The sequence below is a fragment of the Wyeomyia smithii genome, chromosome 2 (assembly GCF_029784165.1).
Source record: "Wyeomyia smithii strain HCP4-BCI-WySm-NY-G18 chromosome 2, ASM2978416v1, whole genome shotgun sequence".
Lineage (NCBI taxonomy): Eukaryota > Metazoa > Arthropoda > Insecta > Diptera > Culicidae > Wyeomyia > Wyeomyia smithii.
Window position 1 is genome coordinate 111,839,953 of NC_073695.1, and position 20,591 is coordinate 111,860,543.

General features: G+C 37.6%; 1 protein-coding gene across 4 annotated transcripts in view; it reads right to left on the reverse strand.

Moving 5' to 3' along the window:
- The window catches only part of LOC129722847 (uncharacterized), a 148,082-nt gene that overhangs the window by 22,412 nt on the left and 105,079 nt on the right, over window positions 1-20,591 (reverse strand). The window lies entirely within an intron of this gene.

Consider the following 20,591-nt stretch of genomic DNA (forward strand, 5'->3'; position numbering starts at 1 on the left):
TCAGTTTACACTGACTTGGTTCGTGGCCGCAATTTCACATTAATTACGAAGACATTCTATGCTCTAAAATCTGAATATTGCAAACCCTAATGACATCGTCCTCATCGTCAGAGGTAAACACGACGCAACTCTGTCGAACCGAATACAAGCGGCTCTGAGTGCCACCATGTTATGGTGTCTACAGGAGGGTCTAAACATAAACCCCTCAAAAACAGTCCTAATTCCATTCAATAGACGAAGGAGAATCTCCATCACTTCTCCAACACTAAATGGAGTTAGACTGGGCTTCAGCATTGAAGTCAAATATCTCGGAATTATTCTGGACAAGAAACTGAACTGGTCTGCACAACTGGATCATGCCGCTAAGAAAGCGATCTCAGCGATCTGGGTCTGCAGGACTCTGTTCGGTAAGACCTGGGGACTGAAACCAGACTTGGCACTCTGGTCTTACAAGACCATTGCCCGACCAAGAATCACCTATGCTGCCCTAGTGTGGTGGCCTAAGGTGAACGAAGTGACTGCGCAAGCCAAACTCAAAAAAGTTCAAAGACTTGCATGTCTTTTGGTTACTAGCGCTATGCGAACAACTCCAACTGCAGCCATGGAAGCTATGCACTGCCTACTGCCTCTACATCTTCATGAGAAAAAGGAAGCAGAGCTTGGCGCTCTAAGGTTGCAAAGGAGGAAAACTGTACTCGAAGGGGACCAAATCGGCCATCTTCGCATACTTAGGGAGTTCAAACTAAGTCCGCTATTAACTACAGTCTCCGCCTGGATGGACGTTAGGACCAACATAGATATTCCGTAGAAAGTGATGGAAACAAGGGCCCAATCTTCCACCTTGCATCGTCAGTTTTTATACGGATGACTCGAAAATGGGGTCCCGAACGGAATCTGGTATCTACGGACCCGGTATCAGGGAAACGCAACTACAGACATGCGAAAATCGGTATATTCTCGGACAGTCAAGCAGCACTACTAGCACTTAAGTCCGTCGAATGCGCTTCCAAACTTGTTTGGGAATGCATTGAAACTCTTAGGGAACTCTCCCGGCAGAACTCTGTTTTTCTGTTTCGGGTGCCCGGACATTGCGGAGCCGAGGGTAATGAACACGCTGACTACCTAGCAAGACAGGGATCAGCTCAACGGTTTATTGCCCCGAGTCGTTTCTGGGTACATCCATTTCCGCTATCAAAAGCGAACTGCTAACTTGGGAAAGGCTAGAAATAGCATCCCAATGGCAGCAGGTACAGGGTTGTAGGCAATCTGAACAGTTAATCTATCCGAACCCTGGAACCACCAGAAAGTTACTTAGTCTAAATCGTAGTGAACTAAGGATAATCACGGGACTCCTTACCGGACACTGTCCCGCTTTTTATCATTTGAAGAAAATTGTTGAACGACACCTGCTGATTCTGCAAATCTGAACCGGAGAGTTAAGAACATTTGCTTTGCTCTTGCGGAGCTCTTGCTTCCTCTAGGTACAACTTCTAAGGAAGCTACTTTTTACTCCATACCAAGTGTGGAGCTCTAATCCCAAGCAGGTCATTAGTTTCATTAACTATGTTTTTCCTAATTGGGGTACAGGTTTACAACAAAACAGTTCTACTCCATCAATGAGTACGAGCATTCCGTAATCTGTGCACAGGAATCGGGGCACGCCACAGAAGACAATCAGCAAGAATGTCGCAGTGGCATTCCAGTACCCAGTGCCCTTCAGGCATACAGAGAAAAAACATCAGAATGAAGAAAGTTCTTATTTGTATTGACTCCGTTAACTAACTAACTTTAACCATCGTTTAACTCATGTATTTTTCGTCACAGAGCAGTTCGTGCAACCGTTTTATTCGACCATCTTTATCTGGTTGAAACTTTGCACAGATGTTACTATGAATTAAAGATGTTATTCTGTGCTATTGATATTTTTTTTCGAATTACGACTCCATTTTCGAGAAGGGCTTATGTTAAAAGGTAATGATGATTACAAATATTTTTAGATACAGAACAGTTTGTTTGATCGGAGTGACATCTTCGGTAAAGTTATTTTATTTATTTATTTAACATTCCGTCATAATTACATGGCCTGATTCACGAAATTTCTCCAATTCACTCGCACGGTGCTACCACAGACCGTTAAGCAGGTATTAGACGACGCAAATATTTGCTATTTTTGGTACGATTTTTATTTGCACAAAATAAAATCTGTATTAAAAAATAGCAAATATTTGCTTCGTCCAATACCTGCTTTATTCTAAAAAAATGCATCAAACAATCTGAGTACACCATTTGATTCGTTATGACGTCCTGAATATCTGGTCAAAATTTCAAAATCATTGTATGGTGAAAAAACTGATTTTAAGAAGAAGTGTTCCACAAAAAACTCTATTTTATCGTGTCCAACGTACATATAGGACATCGCAGTACTCAGCAAATGTTTTTCTTTTAAATTTTTCCACAACTTTGCTGGAAGAAGCAATCTGGTATAAAAAATATTTTTTTACCGAACTGTTAGGTGGATTAATCGAATAACCGGAACGCCAATTGTTCTATGAAACTATTTTACTGAAGACATTGAGTACATAAAATCTATTTTTCACAGTCAAATCTGAAACGATCACGATTCTTCGAGTTTAGACCACTGTGCACTGTGGGATTTTCAAATAAAGCTTTTCACTAATTGTAAATGTCTTGAAATATAATACTTGGAATTTGTAGAAACTATTTTGGAAGTTGTTTCATAAAATTGTGGCTGAAAAACATGCTTTACATTGAGAATTTCGTCGTTTTTATATCACTTTTTTGTACTTTATGACTTCAGAAGGACATTATTCAAAAATGTACCACACAATAATTTTGAAATTTTTACTAGAGATTCAGGACGTCATGACGAATGGTGTACTCAGATTCTTTGGTGCATTTTTTCATAATAACGGTCTGTGGGAGCACCTTGATTCGGTTATTGGCTGCCGCTTTCCAATCCCTGAGACACCGTGTACTCCCCTCAGATCTCGTTCCACCTGGTCAACCCATCTTGCTCGTCTTCTTCCTACCGGATTCGAAGCAAACAGCATCTTCGCATAGTAATTGTCCGGCATTCTTACAACATGCCCTGTCCAGCGTATCCGTCCTGCTTTAGCCACCTTTTGAATACTAGGTTCGCCGTAGAGTTGCGCGAGCTCTTGGTTATTCCTCCGACTCTATATTCCGTTCTCCTTCACGCCGCCAAAGATCGTCGAAAACTCCGAGGAATCGCAGGTCCATGCGCATAGAGAACAACCTATCTTATAAGCGTTTTAGGTTTCACTTCGTACGGGAGCTTAGTCTGTTCAACTGCAATTGCTTATGGAGCCTATAGCAGGCACGACTTCCGCTGATAATGCGGCTCCAGATCTCACGGCTGGCATCATTGTCCACAGTTACCAGTGAGCCGAAATAGACAATCTCGTCGACTACCTCGAACTCATTGCCGTCGATCGTAATGCTACTACCTAGGCGTTGTCAGTCGGCTTCGGCTCCGCCGGCTAGCATATACTTGGTTTTAGACGTATTTACCTACAAATCATCGCTGCTTCCCGTTTTATTCTGGTGTACTATTTTCCCACCGCCGCAGTTGTTCTGCCGACAATGTCCATGCCATCAGCAAAGCAAACGAATTGATTAGATTTGTTGAATATCGCGTTGTACGCGGGGTGTTGATGTCCGCTCGATTCATTACACTCTGTAGCGCAATGTTGAATAACAGGCAGGAGAGACAATCACCCTTTCGCAGCTCTCTGCGGGATTCAAATGGACCCGACAATCCACCCGAATTATCAGTCTAATCAGCTTCCCCGGAAAGCCGTCTTCGTCCATGACCTTCCATAGCTCTTTTCGGTCGATAGTGTCATACGCGGCTTTGAAGTTGATGGTGCGTGGGGCGATGGGGCTCTGTATTCGCGGCATTTCTGGAGTATCTGCAGTATGGTAAAGATTGGGTCCGTCGTAGACCGTCCTTCCACGAAGCCGGCCTGATAAATTCACACAAATCTGTTGGCTAACGGAGAGAGTCGGCGGAAAATGATTTGGGAAAGCACTTTGTGGGCGGCATTTATTTATTTATTTCGTCAATCATATATGTAGACTGGTTACATTAATTTCTAAACTTTACACGAACATAAAACAAATTAATTTTACGTCCTCAGCCTCAAGGACTTGAAATACTGTTTCAGTTTATACCGGGACATCGTAAAGTCAATGGCTTCGCAGTGTTGATTATAAGAATTCATCATACTATTTATAGGTCCATTTTTTGCGTATTTCGTACGATGATGGTTAAGAGCAAATAAACTACGGTGTCAAAGTTGTCGAATGGGTGCATAAAAGTTTAATTTAGAAAGTAGTACTGCTGAGTCAACGTTCTGCGAAACGATATCGTTTACAAATGAAGCCATCGCGTACTCTCGCCGTTCTTCCAATGTTTGAATGTCAATCAACATGCAGCGTGCTTCATATGACGGAAGACGATGTGCGGTCCAACCTAGCTTACGAAGAGCATATAGTAGAAATTGCTTTTGTACTGATTCTATTCTTTCTTCATGTACGCCAGGACGAGGAGACCACACAATGCTACAGTATTCCAGTATTGACCTCACATAGGCAATATACAAAGTTTTGATAGTGTACGGGTCTTGAAAATTGTAACAGAAGCGTTTGATAAACCCTAACATGTTGTTTGCCTGGTGTATGATAGTGTTATAGTGGTCGATGAAATTAAGTTTAGAATCTAAGATTATTCCTAAATCCCTAACTTTATCACATTTCTTCACATTCTGATCCCCTAATGCAATTACAATTTTGGGCGTTGTTAATTTTCTGCTAAAGGATATTACTTTGCATTTTTTTACATTTACTTCAAGTAGGCTTTTCTTACACCAGATGTAAAATGTGTGGATTTCATTCTGAAATACATTGATGTCTTCTTGATTTTTTTTTTCCAAAAACAGCTTCATGTCGTCGGCATATATTAGAACTTTAACATTTTTGAGGATGAAGGAAATGTCGTTTACGTACAAAATAAAAAGAAGTGGTCCTAAGTGGGAGCCTTGGGGAACACCTGAAGTAACTTGAATGGGATTTGACTTTTAACCATTAAATTTTATTATTTGTTGCCTGTTTGTTAAATATGATTCAAGCCACTTCATGAGACCATACTCAATTCCAATTTTTTGCAGTTTAAAAAGTAGCATTGGTATGTCATATGATCAAATGCTTTGCTAAAGTCTGTATAGAGAGCTTCAACATGGTTCCCATTATCCATTGCATTCAATGAATAATCTACGAATTCAAGTAAATTTGTGGATGTAGAGCGGCCTTTGAAGAAGCCGTGTTGTTTGTCAGTTATTCGATTTTTGACTTGAGAAAATATCTTTTCATTGACAATTGCCTCAAAGAGTTTAGGAATGCAAGAGATAATAGCGATTCAACGATAATTACGTATGTCAGATTTACGCCCAGATTTGAAAATAGGCACTAAAAATGAGCTTTTCCATATATTTGGGAAGACTCCATTTTCCAACGACATATTGAACAGCCAGAACAAAGGAGATGCAAGTTCTTCGAAAGATTTTTCATGAGTGCTGGATGTATTCCGTCAGGTCCAGGTCCTTTGGAAGGGTCTAAATTTCTCAGACCCTGCAAAACATCCTGTACCTGAAGTTGGTTGACACCAACGTTTCTAGGATATTCTGGATAAAATGCAAAATAATCGCGGTCGCGATTTTCTTCGGAAAATGTGGTATAGATTTCCTGGAAAAATTTTGCAAAGAGATTGCAATTTTTCTCCGAGTTATCACCAACATGTTCATCGAGTTGCATTATTGATGGAAAATTGTCTGATTTTAGTTTTGTTTTGACGTAATTGAAGAAGTTCTTTGGACAAGACTTAATTTCTAGTTCAGTTTTTGCATTGAATTCTTCAAATGCATCACTGATTGCAAAGTTCAGTTGATCACATATTTCCAAGTAAATTGCTAGATTTTCACTGCTATTGTGCTTTTTGAAAATTTTGTGAGCTTTTTGTTTGCGGTTTTTTAAATTTTTTATTTGTTTGTTAAACCAGACTGGATGTTTAGTGTTAGCGTGGCGTCGTTTTTTCTTCAATGGAATCTCTTGAGAGATGATGTTGTACAGAATTTTGTAAAAGACGCTAACAGATGATTCGACATTTCCTTCATCTCTAAAAATTTGTTGCCAATTGACACAGTTTAATTTGTATTTAATATTTGCATAGTTCGCGAGTTTGAAATCAAGGACTTCCTCATACTCACAGTCGTTGGGTCTTTGATATTCATGTAAAAATAAAGAATATTCAATTGCTGTGTGAAACTTTTCGTTTTTCCACAGTGGGTTAAATGATTCGGTCACACAGAAACCTTCATGGATATTCGTTAAGAGTAGGTCCAAATAGCAATTTTCACGGTTTCTTACATGGTTAACCTGGTTCAAACCTAGTTTAGCAATTTCGTCAAACATGAAGTGCCAAGTGATGTTATCTCCAACGACTGGGAGTAGGATGCTTTCGTTTTCAGGGTTCAAGATGAAGTCAGCGGTGTTTTGATTGAAGTCCCCATAGATGTGAACTTTCACTTCTGGAGGTAGTTCAGATAAATTTTTTTCTGCGCAATTAAAAAACTTTTCATACGTAATTTTATTAGCGTTATGTGGAGGAAAGTACACAGAGGCGAATACGTGTGTTTCACCTGCTATGTGCGATTTTATCCAAATGTGCTCGAATTCTTTGAATTTAGGTGCAGCAACAGTCTCTGAATTAAAATTCACAGAGACCGCTATGAGCACTCCTCCGCCTGACTTCTTCTCGGATTCTTGAAGATTCCTGTCGTTCCTGAATACATTAAACATATTTCCAAAAATTTCTTCACTTTTGACACTTTCATCCCAGTTTGTTTCAGTCGCCAATATGACTGAAAAGGATGAGCCTAGAAGATTGTTGTAAATTTGTTTCATTTTGGCTGGGCCTTCCATGCGATTGAAATTTTGACAGTAAACCAAAATTTCAGTCGCATTTTGTGTTGGTGAAGAAATTTTTGGGGATATGGTGGTTGACGATGATTGAGGGTTGGTGAGTGTTACCTGTGAGTATTCTTCTTTCTCATCGAAAGGGGTCGTTATTTCCGAAAACTCGGTTTGTAAAATTTGTCGGTGCTTTCCCTTAGTTGTTGTAGGCGGTGTGTTCGTTCACTGGATAACGATGTCCGATGAGACTGCAGGTCTGCTAAAGCGTCATCGCGTGATATTCCCAGTTCTTCATGTACGTCCAGGAAAATTTCACGTAGCAGGTTTAAGTCAGTTGGTAGTCCTTCAGCTGCCAGCATCACCGATGCACTAATTTTGGTGATTCCTCGAATGCATACCGTTATTGGCTGATCATGCAGGAAAGCAAGGAAAGTTCGTACCGTATCCATAATTTTGTGATCACGCAGCCGTGCTTTCAGATAGCGTTTGTCACCAGCAGCGGATTGCTCCGTTAGTCTGACAATCGGTGGACGCATAGGATCTAGCAGCGGAGCAGTATTTTCCGGTTCTGACTTTGAAGTAGTGCTCTGTGTTGTACCTTTTTCAGATCGATACGGGTTGATAGTTTCTCCTTTCCTGAAGTTGATGAGTTTTGGAGCAGAAAGTGCAGCTATCGGATGGTCGGTTGATGAGGGTGGCCCGGCGAATTGAACTTTTGCTGTGGCTAGTAATTCTTTGTCTGATGCGTTGATGCGTTGATAGTTTTGCGTACCGCTGTGCTGGTTGTTTTGTTTACTGGTATGAGTGATTTGTTGTTTTCTTTTTTTACGGTTTCTTTTGGCTTTTTCGGCAGCTTTTTCTTGTAGTCCTCGAGACCGTTGCTTGGCATCATAAGTGGACCAGTCCTGCTTCCATTGCCATTTGTTACCCAGAAATCTCCATCCTGGAGATGTATGGTCCGCTTTCGGGTAGAAAGATTTTTCAGCTAGTTCTGCCTGAAGATTTTTTTGAGATTTTGCACTGCATGTGTTGGTCACCTGAAGATTGGAGACAGTCCCTGAGACAAATTTCACCTCCTCGAGTATTTCAGTAAGTTTTGAGTCGTCATTTGTATGAGGTTTCATTGACTCAGCCTCTGTGATTGAACTAATAAAATTGCTTGTCAGGCTTGAGAGCCGTTCGTCAAAATATTTATGTATTTTTTGTGGCATCGTTGAAAACGACTCGCTGATGCCGGTCAATGTCGTGTGCAATTTATTGTCACACGACTTCATGTGCTGCCCTACCGCACTGCACATGTTTTGATTGCTTTTGTTAATCGCTGACAAAGTTTCTTTGACATCATTAAGCAGGTGCTCAATACTGTTGAACAATTCTGACACTAAGCAGAATTTTTTCATATCCGCGGCAATGCGATGATTGGCGTCCGTCTGTCGATGAATTGCCTCCACAAGCTGCTCCTGTTGATGAAGCAGCTTCCGTACGTCAGCTTCCTTCCGGAGAATTTCTTGACATTCCGTACACAATGGCGCCATATAAGATGTGATGAAAAGTTCGCGGTGTCGTTGTACGCCGATACACGCAGCATGGTAAGTTCTACTGCAGAACTCGCACTTCCAAAAAGAGCGGTCGTCGTTTATGCTGCACAAATTCCACCGCACGGCATGGTTATTTACGTTAATACACTAAGCGGAAGAGTTACGACACGGATGGTCAGCAAAAACACGCGACGTTGTCAAGGTGTGAAAAAAAAACAAAAAAAAATGTATACTATATAAGTTAATTGCGGAGCGAAAAGCAAACGCGTCCGCGCCCGATGACTGTTCGAGGCGAAAAAAAAAATTCAGGACGGTGATCGCACGATGGTTCCCTCAGTCCAATTTGTCGCCTTTCTCATAGATAGGACAGATAACCCCATCCTTCCGCGCCTCCGGTAGCTGTTTTGCATCCTAAATTCTGGCAATCAGCCGGTGTAAACAGGTGGCCAGCTTTTCCGGGTCCATTGTCTTCTGCCTGGGCGTCATTCAGGTGCTCGTCGAAGTGCTGCTTCACCTTTCACCTCACGATCGTCCGTCAGTATACTACCATCTTTATCCCGGAATATTTCGGCACGCGGCACAAAGCCTCAGCGGAATACGTTGAGTTTCTGGTAGTACTTTCGTGTTTCCTGAGAATGATGCAGCTGTTCCAGATCTGCAAACTCTTTCTCCTCCAGGCGGCGCTTATTCTCTCAGAAGATTCGAGTTCGCTGCATCTTCATCTGTCGGTGTCTTTCCATATTATGACGAATGACACTGTGCCTTCAGTAAAGTTGAGGATAATAGTTCTGTATTTCAAAAAAAAAACCCAAATTAATCCACCTAACGGTGAAACCCAGCCTTTCGCATTCGAACTGATCAGTTGTTAAAATAGATTTACACGAACACTGCTGGACTAATTTTTCACTCTGAATCACAAATTTTTGGTAACCAACAGCACAATTATACCGAACGTTTAAAACTTAACATTCTTACACATATGAACATACACTAACACATACACATGCAAATAACATGAAATAAACATGTTTCAAATATATGACGCGAAATTTTTTTGGTTGTGGTCACTGTACTTATATATAGCTCGGACTTGATTATTTATAGACTCGATTAAACAACATTCTAGATTTCACTATTTCTAGTAGGATTTTTTTTTGTATATAAAATATGGAGGGCTATCTGACAAAGTGTTGCCACTCATGCGAAAAATTCATAAAATGAAAAAGAAATTGAAGAATAAATAAAATAAACAAAGGGAAATTAAAAACTAATGAAAGATCTAATATACGAAAAAAATATGAAGATCAAAATCAAGATAAAATAAATAAAAAATTTCAAAACTAAAAATCAAAAATCAAAAATGAGTAAAAATTAAAAAAAAAACTACATAAACAAAATTTGAAAAATAACAAAACAGCTAGTTTACGTCTAGTGTTAAAAGAAAACAATTATATATGCATTGATCAAAACTTTTCTTTATGTTTGACTACGTTTACATTAAAAAGAATTAAACCACATAATTAATATTTTTTGTAAGAAATGTGTTTTCTGACAATCCTTATAATTTTAGTATATACGAAATTCCTCAACACAGTTGCTTTTATTGTTTATTTGTTTATTTATTTCATCAAGCAAATGTAGACTACATACAATGTTTCATTACAGTTGTTACTAATAGTGTTGAACTCGAACACCATTTTAATTCTTTAGATAGTAGCTTCCTGTTACTGGAAACAGCATAAAAAGGAAAAACATTACCCAATGTGTGTATACCAGCAACCGGGAGAATGCTCAGAGGCCGGGAATCAACTTCATACTTCATTTGGAAACTCGGTTTTGTGACTTCCGGTTTCTGGAAAACATTCTTAAATTGCCAAATACAATCCAATGAAGGAATAATATTGTTGTTGTTTTGAAGTAATAATTGAAGTATAAAATGTAAAATTTGACGTTATATTGTGCTAGAAAAATGCGAAATAAAAAAAATGATTCTCAATTTCGAACACTTTAATCTCGAGCAATACCGGAAACGTTCAAATAGTACAATACCAAGTTTGAATTATGTTGAGGCCACATATTTTGGTTGATCAAATTCGTTTCTTTCCATAACTTTTGAGACACGTATCATTTTGTTATAAAATTTGTTACTTGCAAGTTTGAGAGACAGCCCGTAGTTATATTCAAGAAGTCGTGTAATTTTTGAGATAATAGACTAATAATAGTGAGATGATGGTGAGTGAGTTTAAGTAGTCCTCAGAATATATTTCTATTCATAGCTGGAATTCACATTTTTAAACATAACAAAGTAATAGTCCGATTGCAAAAAAAATCAATAGGGTCTTATGGGGCAACTAGACCTTTCAGATGACACTGATTCTATGAAAATCGGTCCAGCCAGAGATTGCAAACATGAGTGAGATTAAACAGTCTTCAGAGCATGTTTCTTTGTATAACTTTTGAACCACATGTGCAATCTTTACAAAACTCAAAAGTTAAGGGTTTTTTAGGGAGCCCGTTAATTTGAGATCAATTTCGATCAAATCGGTTATTTAGTTTCTGAAATAATGATGTTTCGTAATTTTTACATTTTGATACATAACCTCTAAACTAAAAATCAGATTACAATAAAATTCAATAGGGTCTTATGGAGCATCTAGACCTTTCATTTGCAATTTATTTCATGAAAATCGGTCCAGCCAACTCCAAGAAAATCGAGTGAGATTGGGAGAGCGTTACACACACATACATACATACATACACACATACAGAAAATGATCAACTCGTCGAACTAAGTCTAGTGATATACAACATTCGGCCCTCTGGAGCACTTTTATACCTTTAGTTTTTTTCAGTGATTGCTATAGGGGAGAACCGTACAAGACGCACCAGTTGGGTAAGATGGCCCATGCTATTAATTCCCCAAAAAACTTACACATGTGGCTTTTTATGACGAAATTTTTCGCTTTTCTCATAAAACCCCAGCTTCTCTACAGTTCTCATATAAATAAAGTGTGCCGTAATGACTAAAATACTCAAAAAACTGTGCAATTGGCTGTGGCTCTGTCCAACATGTAATTATTCATGAATTTTATTTAAGCGTTTTTGATTGAATGACTTGTAAATAATACGAAAAACTATGGTTTCCCTAACCTTTAAACTTTTGGAGTTTATAATACTATGAGTATTTCAAATTATTTCACTAACTTTCGTCAACTTTTACCTAAAAACAATCAAAACTAAAATTAGGGCAGAATGCACTATGAGGAGCTTGTAGGTGATTGCTTGACAACTTAGAGCATGTTCTATTATTTTCGATTTTACTTTCGAGACTTCAAGCGCTTCTCACTTCGCGTGCTGATTTCTGCTAGTGGCATATTAGCCTACTGCTTTGGATCATACTGACCTTTGTTGTGGTGCGTTTTGGTCACGGGCTTGTTTGGCGGCAATGGTATGTTTTACCAAAAAAGACATTGAAATCGAGTATTCTATAAAAAACTTCGTCATAAACATACAATAAATAGATCCTACAATCATCCTACACGTTCAATGTCGCTTTGAAATGATTTGAAGCGCTGTAAATCGCGCAAATGCTTAACTGGTGCGTTTTGTACAATCCTCCCCTACCTTCCTAGGAGAAAGGCAAAAAGACGGTTATAGTTTGCCATCATAGCAGAATTTCAACCCTTATATCCGACCCGAGAACGGGAACATTGTTGACACGATACATGTTTTATTGTTGCGTTTATGAGAGCTCCATATCGGTCCGGCTCAGCTGGATGCCCACAAGAAATCATTTTGCGTATGTTCGTATTGCGAAACTGGGACAAACTGTGGAAACTTGAATAAAGGCAGAGCTACTCAGAAGATAGCTTTAAAACAGAAAGAATGACATTTTTCGTTCCGTACCTACATTACTATAACGTACATTAATACAACATACGAAATAATTTTTTTCGCAGGTAGGGAAATGAGAGAACTGGAAACAATGGCGTGGCCTATTTTATTATGTCAATGCGGATATCGTATCTCTTCTACGGAGTGACATTGTGCCAAAAACAAAAAAATGACTATTAAGGGGCTGGAGGGGGTTGACCAGAAACTACGTTTCATTAATATATTTAAAAAATGTATGACTGGATCAATTCGTAGAGTACGGAAATATCTAGAGTAACCAGTAATGAGAGCGTGTTTTAACGACAGCCTCTATACACACGGTGGCATCTTCAGGTTTTTTTAGAAAAGGTAACCGTTGGGGCGTGAAACCTCAAACGACTTTGCTTATTGACCTCTTTGTCATTCTCCGTTGAAATTCCATTGGAGATACCCATAACCCGCTTCCCTTTCTTTGAAAGTCAACAGTTTTTTAGGCTTGGGGTACCAATTTTTGTTACATTCCGTAAGTAATAGGGGAACTGCTCCATTATTCATCTCATTAAGCCGTTATTCACGAAGAATGCACGGATTAAACAACAAATTTTCACGAAATCGCTGAACAAATAAACTACATATGCTTACGTGCTCTCCCATGAATCGTTCAGCATTGTATATTTAGTAAAATTAGCTAGATTTATCCTGAATTTTGCAAAACAAACCATTTTTACAACGCTTCCATATCCATCTCAAAACTTGAATCTCGCTCAATTATTCATCTCTCGACGCCCCCAGATTCATCACACTGTTAATCATTAATGCATCACATTATCATGAATGAACGTAGCCGCAGCCCATCGTAGTAGGTTACCTAGATATCCGCTGCAGTTGTTTACGTGCAAAATCGGTAACCTAGGTAACCACTACAGTGCTGTAGATTTATGTCAATTATGTCGGAATAATTTAACATTTTCAGTATGATTTTTTCGTATTAACAGAAACTGATTTGGCAACTTTTGATTTTCTTCAACGCAGTAAAAACAGATGAAAATACATACAGTTGAAATTTAGGAATTATAGTCATTCATCTCATATATTTCTGCTAATTTAAGCTTGTTTTAGGAAATTTGAGGTGAACATTTCAAAGATTAAAATATTTTTAGTGTAGTGAGTGATTTTATTAAGTGATTTAAATAAAAAGTGGTCCGCTAGTGATGAAAAAAACCCCGTGTCAGCCGTATAGAACAATGCACGGGTTTTTTTCTTCAAGGTAGTAATTAAATTAAATGAGTTTTCGAGTGCAGATGCCCGAATATAATATCCAATTTAGTGCTTTTAAGTTCGTTTTTGAGGATTATACTTTATGAGGACTCTAAAGGGAACTAATAAGGCTCCATTCCATGGATTAGCAGATTGGCTCAAGGAGAAAATATGCATTTTTTTCCTGTATTCAATTGTGTTTTCATATTGTATGAGATAAATATATGGGCTGTGATGAATAATGGAGCAGTTCCCCTATTAGTCACTGTATTTTTCCATCTGGAAACCTACCCTATGTAAACAATGCGAGTGTATTGGTGTACACTAATATAATTTTGATGGGAATGTGAACTCCTCACATCTCACCCCAGAAGAGTTCGAAAAGTGTAGAGTTTGGAGAAACATTATTTTCTGAATCAAGACAGGTATAATACAAAATATTTCCTCAACACATTGGAGACGACATCCTAAGGCACCATCTGAGCAGTAGGTTGATGTGATTTCTTAATCGGGTTGGTTTGCATGGGTATTTTTTGACAACGTTACTTGCGCATGTTTTTCATCTCGATTATTTGAGTAAAGAAGTTACTTGCGCATGTTTCTCATCTCGATTATTTAAGTAAAGAAGTTCACTAATATTATCTATATTCCATTGTAAGTTGTGAATAAATATCTCGTGTTTCTTATTGAATTTAAGGCGAGAGGCGCTGGAAATCTTGAGTCATTTCACATACAAACATTTCCCATTTTGGCTCACCTTCACCCGGCAGATGGTAGTTATTGGAACATGGAAAAATAAAAACTTTAAAAGTTAATTTAAATAAAACACAAATAAACCTTTTCATACGAACTTTTTTATTTGTTGAACTAGATTTGCACAAACACTTCATTTTTTATAATATGGAAATTACTGTGTTTAGAACTTTTTTGAGTCGTCAATTTGAAATGCTACCTTGCTGTCATGTTTGGGTGAGGTTGTTAACTAAATAACTTGATAAAAAAATTAATGCTGGTGCAAAATTGACCTCCACCATGTTTGACTATAGACTTTAAACACTCGTTTCCGAGGTTTTTATCGGTTTTTCGTAATCATACCATCGCACGAAAAAAGCATGATTTTATTCTCATCTGAGCAAATGTCCTTCTACCAGTCATTGGTTGTCCATTAACAGAGATTTTGTGCTTATTACAGTCGTTTTAAGTGTTTTCGCAAATAACCACGATTTGTTAAGTACCACTCTACCTTGTTCAAGGAGTCAATTTTGTACTACATGTTTTGTCGCTTTAATGAAAACCTCACTTTTATGTCTTTTTTTTATTTTTTGGCAGGTTTAATTGCAGTTTTTGCTGATAAGAATTGCTACATCTTCCTGGCGAAACCTTGTCAATCCGATTGCTTATATATATTGAGCAGACGATTTGAAAATAACTTATACAATGATTTTAGTTTTCAAAACAAACAAAATATGTATATAGGTATATAAACAAACTCATAACAAACAGTAGGTGGCTAACAGCTGATTTAAGCCCCCTAGCATCAACCTTTCGGTGCGGTGCCACAATCAACTGTCAGAATCTGCACAATTATATCTCTGTTATGTTTCATCGGTTGCCCCGTTACCGTTCTCGCCAGCCATGTAATAACAATTCATCGTATGTTCACGTACAACCACCCCTGTCATCCACCCCGTTCTACCAGCAGCCCTCGTCAAGGTGCGAACGGTGCGGGTTAATTGATTTAACAGCCAATCGAACGAATGAATAAACGACCTACCCGACTGCTTGATGCAAACTCCGCTGATCGTGATTGAAATAATCGGTCTGTCCGCCTGGGGTAGGTAGAAGCACCCCAGCCACTCTACAATCAATGACGACGAAGGGCAAACCACACGTTTTGCATGCATTTCGCCTGGCGGCAAACCACCCAAGCAGAGAAGCACGAGGCGAGAAGAAGAATGCTTTCATCGAAGAGTTTGGATATGATGATATATTGGCACCTAGTACGGGTTTATCATTTCTACAATAATAGGCATACACTGAAATAAAATGAAAACTATTCAAATGCAGTTTCAGCAAAAAATGTCAACTATCGACAATGTTCAGAATCAAATTTAAATGATTAAAGTTTATCTTAAAAATGTATTAGATCAAATAAATGTTGTGAACAAAAATATGTATTATTTATGTGGAACTTATAAAGGCTCTATTCGAATAGGCCCGATTGTTTTCCAACTTCATGGAAATAAGTTTTACTATATGAATAAATATTGACACCACTTCTTCATTGAAAATTTCCTCCCAACTAAAACCGCAAAGGTAGGGCAGGACCGTCTTGTTAGAGCACTTTTAATTCAAGTTCATTTGCGATCACTTTGAAGCTAAATTTTCTCGATTGAGCAGTGTGTTTGGAGGGCTCTTTTGGTACGCAAAATGACGTTGTAGTTTTTGTGCCAGTCTTAGAAGGGTACAACAATATTAGTAGGTTGCTAAATCCGATCGAAACAGTATCGATCCATTGTGGGATCGCAATAAGAGTAGAAGTCACTTTTTGAGGCCTTGTGCATTGACGGTCTCTTATGTGATTAGCAGCTGACTTATTTTTGAATTTCGTCAGCTGGTTTGGTGCACTCTCTAGAACTGCAAACTTATTTCTTGTCCCAGCATTCGAAATCGTTAAGACGGTGAAAATAAACATAGCAATTTAACTCAAATTAACAAGGGATTAGTACCCCTGTTGTATCAGTTAGATATATAAAATCAATTTTTTTTTTATATATCCTGCAGTTGAGTATAGCTTGCGAACTCGTGATGTCATGAAACATTAAGTAGGTATGTCTTTCTTCCTTGATTCCAGTCAAAACTAGATTGCAATGCTGGCCACTGACGATATTAAGAACAAACGCTCATCTGCCCGTTCATATAACACACTACCACTTGCAAACACTGGCCTATACTTTTCCCCATGCCCATACTTATTAGGCGACCTTTCCTAAAAGCAAAAACTCATCTTGAAAATAAAATGTAAATTAGACGGACTAACCGGTTGACCTTTAGTTAGGCCGGTTTGATTCCGCGAAAGAATCTGTGAATCCCGAAATCTTAAAAACAAACAAAATGCTCTAGGGGACCGAAGAATGTACAATAACGTCGGTGAGTGGCTTAATAAAATTAACATTCTAATAATAAACTATTCATAGTTAATTTAAATTATCAACGTCTTCGCGCCTAATGGCATCAACTGGCGCCAAACAACCTGTATTAGGTTCTTTTACAACTACATTAGGTTCTTTTACAAAACAGTATTACTCTTTTTAAATTATTTTACAATATCACATTGCAATACATTACCATTTAGACTGCATCTGTATATTTTTTTAACATTAACCTCCAAGTTGTGAAGAAAAACCCATCAATCCGGATTGATTGCTTGTTGATTTTTTATCCCCATTTGGGTTGTCGAAAGGAGTTCACAGCAAACTTTACGTCATCGTCGGTTAGTATTTGGAACGACTGCTATGGACTCGACAGACGCCGACAAGTTTGAAGTGAACCAACAAGGTCTCCTGCACCAGTTAAACCTGTTTTGTCCAGATTCAGCATGGCTTCAATTTTGGCAAATCGCAGACTGGACGACTGCAGTTCAATGACTTACCGAATCAGTTTGGAAAGACAACTGCTGTTCCTTCGGCGCCAAATCAGCTAAGGTGACTAGCTGTGTCAGTTGGTATCTGCATTTTGATCTCTAACCCACAGTGCCATACTTGATGACCAGGCTCAAAATGGGTCAACAGCAGGCGCCATTGAACCATCAATGAGAAAATCATCATCAAGATGAGCGGTTACAGTTGACCTGTGGGATCAGATGAGTGAAGTTGACTACCAGCGCTATTACTTACCAATGGCATGGTATTGCTATTCACAGAGAGAAATTAGAAAGTTGTGTAATATAATAACAGCTCATGATGTATTGACATTTGGTTGTTACTTGCTTTTGGAAAATTGTCGCGAAATCGAGTATACGGTGTGATGTTCGTGTCAAAACTTTGTCGAATAACCGATCACGCAAACTTGTTTATTATTGTTATGTTTTCATTCCTTATTTGTCAACAATTTTGTCGTTTTACATGGTTTACATCCATTGCAAATTTAGGCTCGAAAAATTATAATTATTTAGGAAAATACACGTTTTTCTTAATTTGTCCATGGTTCTCCAGCAAAAACCATACGTTCATTGGAATGCTTGATCAAAAATATACAATTCATTCTTTGACAACAAAACGATTGGATAAATAACTCAAGCGCTAAACCTTAGCCTACCTGCACGCTCCCCCTTGCCGAATGTTTTATAAAAAAATATGTTTTTCGTGCAACACTACCTACTTGTTTACTAATAATAACTGTTTGTAAAGTACGCAACCAATAACTACTGGGTTACCTATAATATCTGTTTTCGTATATGAATACGATTGCACTACTCCAGATGTGTTAGTAACAGTTTGCATTTTGTGAAGATGAATAAAGTGAAAATGGAATACACCAAGCCCAAATGCTGTAAACCCTTTCCTGATCATCGGTGCTCATCAAGCTTACGCAAATTAAACGAAAACGTTATTGCAAAATTAAAAATATTGAACAGTCAAGCTCATTTTAATACGTCTCTATCAATTTGTGATTCGTGTAGTTATCGGAATGATAGTCAAGCCACCATTCATCCCTTCGTTGTTTATTATTCAGAATCTGGAACACTTAAGAATACCAGCTTCATCATAATATCGGAAGTACTCCATCATGATACTGTTGTGGTTCAGGTGTTCATTGCCAAATTAATGAGTTTTTTGAAAACAACAACAGAGTTGAAAAAAGCGATATTAATGTCTGATGGAGCTGCCTCACAATATAAAAATAGAAAAAACTTTGCAAGTCTTTGCAAGTTAAAAACAAAATATAACGTCGATGCAGAGTAGCATTTTTTGCGACTTCTCATGGTAAAGACCCATGCGATGCAATTGGTGGCATATTAAAACGAATGGCAGGAAATGCAAGTTTAGCTGAAGAACATAAACATCCCATTACAAGCGCAAAAGAATTGAATGATCGGTCTAATCAGAAAAGTAATAAAAATTCATCAAAAATGTCATTTAGTTGAGTATTATATGAAGAATATGAACAAGGAGTAACAGAATGGAGCAATATTTTCAAAAAATCTATAATAATAGCTGCCATACAAAAGTATTACTCTTTGATTCCGATTTCAGAAAATAAAATACGAAGCTGTTTTCAAAAGATGACGAATCATTTACTTATGATGTATATATAGGGTTACCATCCGTCCTGATTTGGCGGGATTTTGAGACTCGTTTGGAGCGTCCTGATTTATTTTTCATATTTTAGCATTTGTCCTGATTTTTCCGAATGCCGGATATTCAGAAATGTTGAAGATTGTTCAGTACTTTTATCTTTGGTTGAATCTTGACGAGAGAAGTTGTCTAGTCGTTGAAACCGTTAAACATCTGACAATTGTTAAGTATAATTTCAACCAGTTCACGTGTGCTACATTTTTAGGTATATACTAACGCCTGATGAATCAAAGTTGTAGAATTGAATCGTCCGAGAAATTCGTCAAATGAATGAGTGTTTTGGCGTATGTTGCAGTGCAAATTTCAGATTGCGGTTTTATTTATTGATATCTCAAAAAATAAAAATAGCTGAGATCGAATTTGTGCCAGAAAAAAAGTTGTCCTGATTTTTAACTCCGACCAAATGGTAACCCTATGTATATAAAATATAAGGTGAAACTAGTTCTGTAAAGTATCTATGTCATAAAAAAATATGTTCCTAAGATAATAAAACTCGAAAATAAATATTTGATTCTTATATATATTTATATCACTTAGAACATTTAACTCTTTTCTTAAGAACTGTCGCCCAATCGTTTTGTTGTCAAAGAATGAATTGTTTATTTTTGATCAAGCATTCCAATGAACGTATGGTTTTTGCTGCAGAACCATGGACAAATTAAGAAAAACGTGTATTTTCCTAAATAATTATAATTTTTCGAGCTTAAATTAGAAATAATTCGAAAACCAATGCCTTTAGAATGTTTACTACCAAGAGTTTTTTGATTCAAAATGACTATTTGCATCTTTTAAAATCATCAAAATACAAATATTTTGAAAAATGTTTGAATTAGAATTTTCATAAAAAAAATTAATCTACCATAAAAAAATTATTTTTAATTTCTCCATCTTAGACTTTTTTTACAAGTTGCGTATTAACGTCAAGTTTCTTCAAAAAAAAAATGAAAAAAAAATTCAACTCTTTTTTTTTAAATTGAAATTAAATGTTTATTTTTAATTTTTTTGGTCGAACAAATTTTTTTTTGTACAGTGGATATTTTTTTATGATGCATTTTCGATTCGCTACAATTAATTCTCAGACAGATTTTCTATACAACCAACAGTTTCTGGGCTACAATGCTTCGAATAAAACCTAAGCCAAAAGGCATACGCCCTTTTAAAATGTAACTCATGGGTGTAAAAAATCTCTCCACCTGTGAAAAATGCTCAGTTTGCTAAGCCAAATACGTGTGCAAGGTTCATTCAAATCAAAAATGGTCGATTAAATTTTCGCGTATTTCCAGGCGATTTGAAATGATTCTGCTCACGAGCCTTTGATACGCACCGACTCGCAAAAATAACCAACGGTTTTTTGAGCCGCCCAAAAACTAATCGTTTGCCCGAAACTGAATTCTACCGTAACATCACGATTTTGTGTGTGTGATACATATTCTGATTTCGATCTCTGTCACTGTATTCATTGCACAACTGTTGCGTTATGGATTCAATACATTTGTTGTGCATGCAAAGCCAGAGCAATGAATGTGCGTTTTGAGAGGACACATTGGTTGATTAG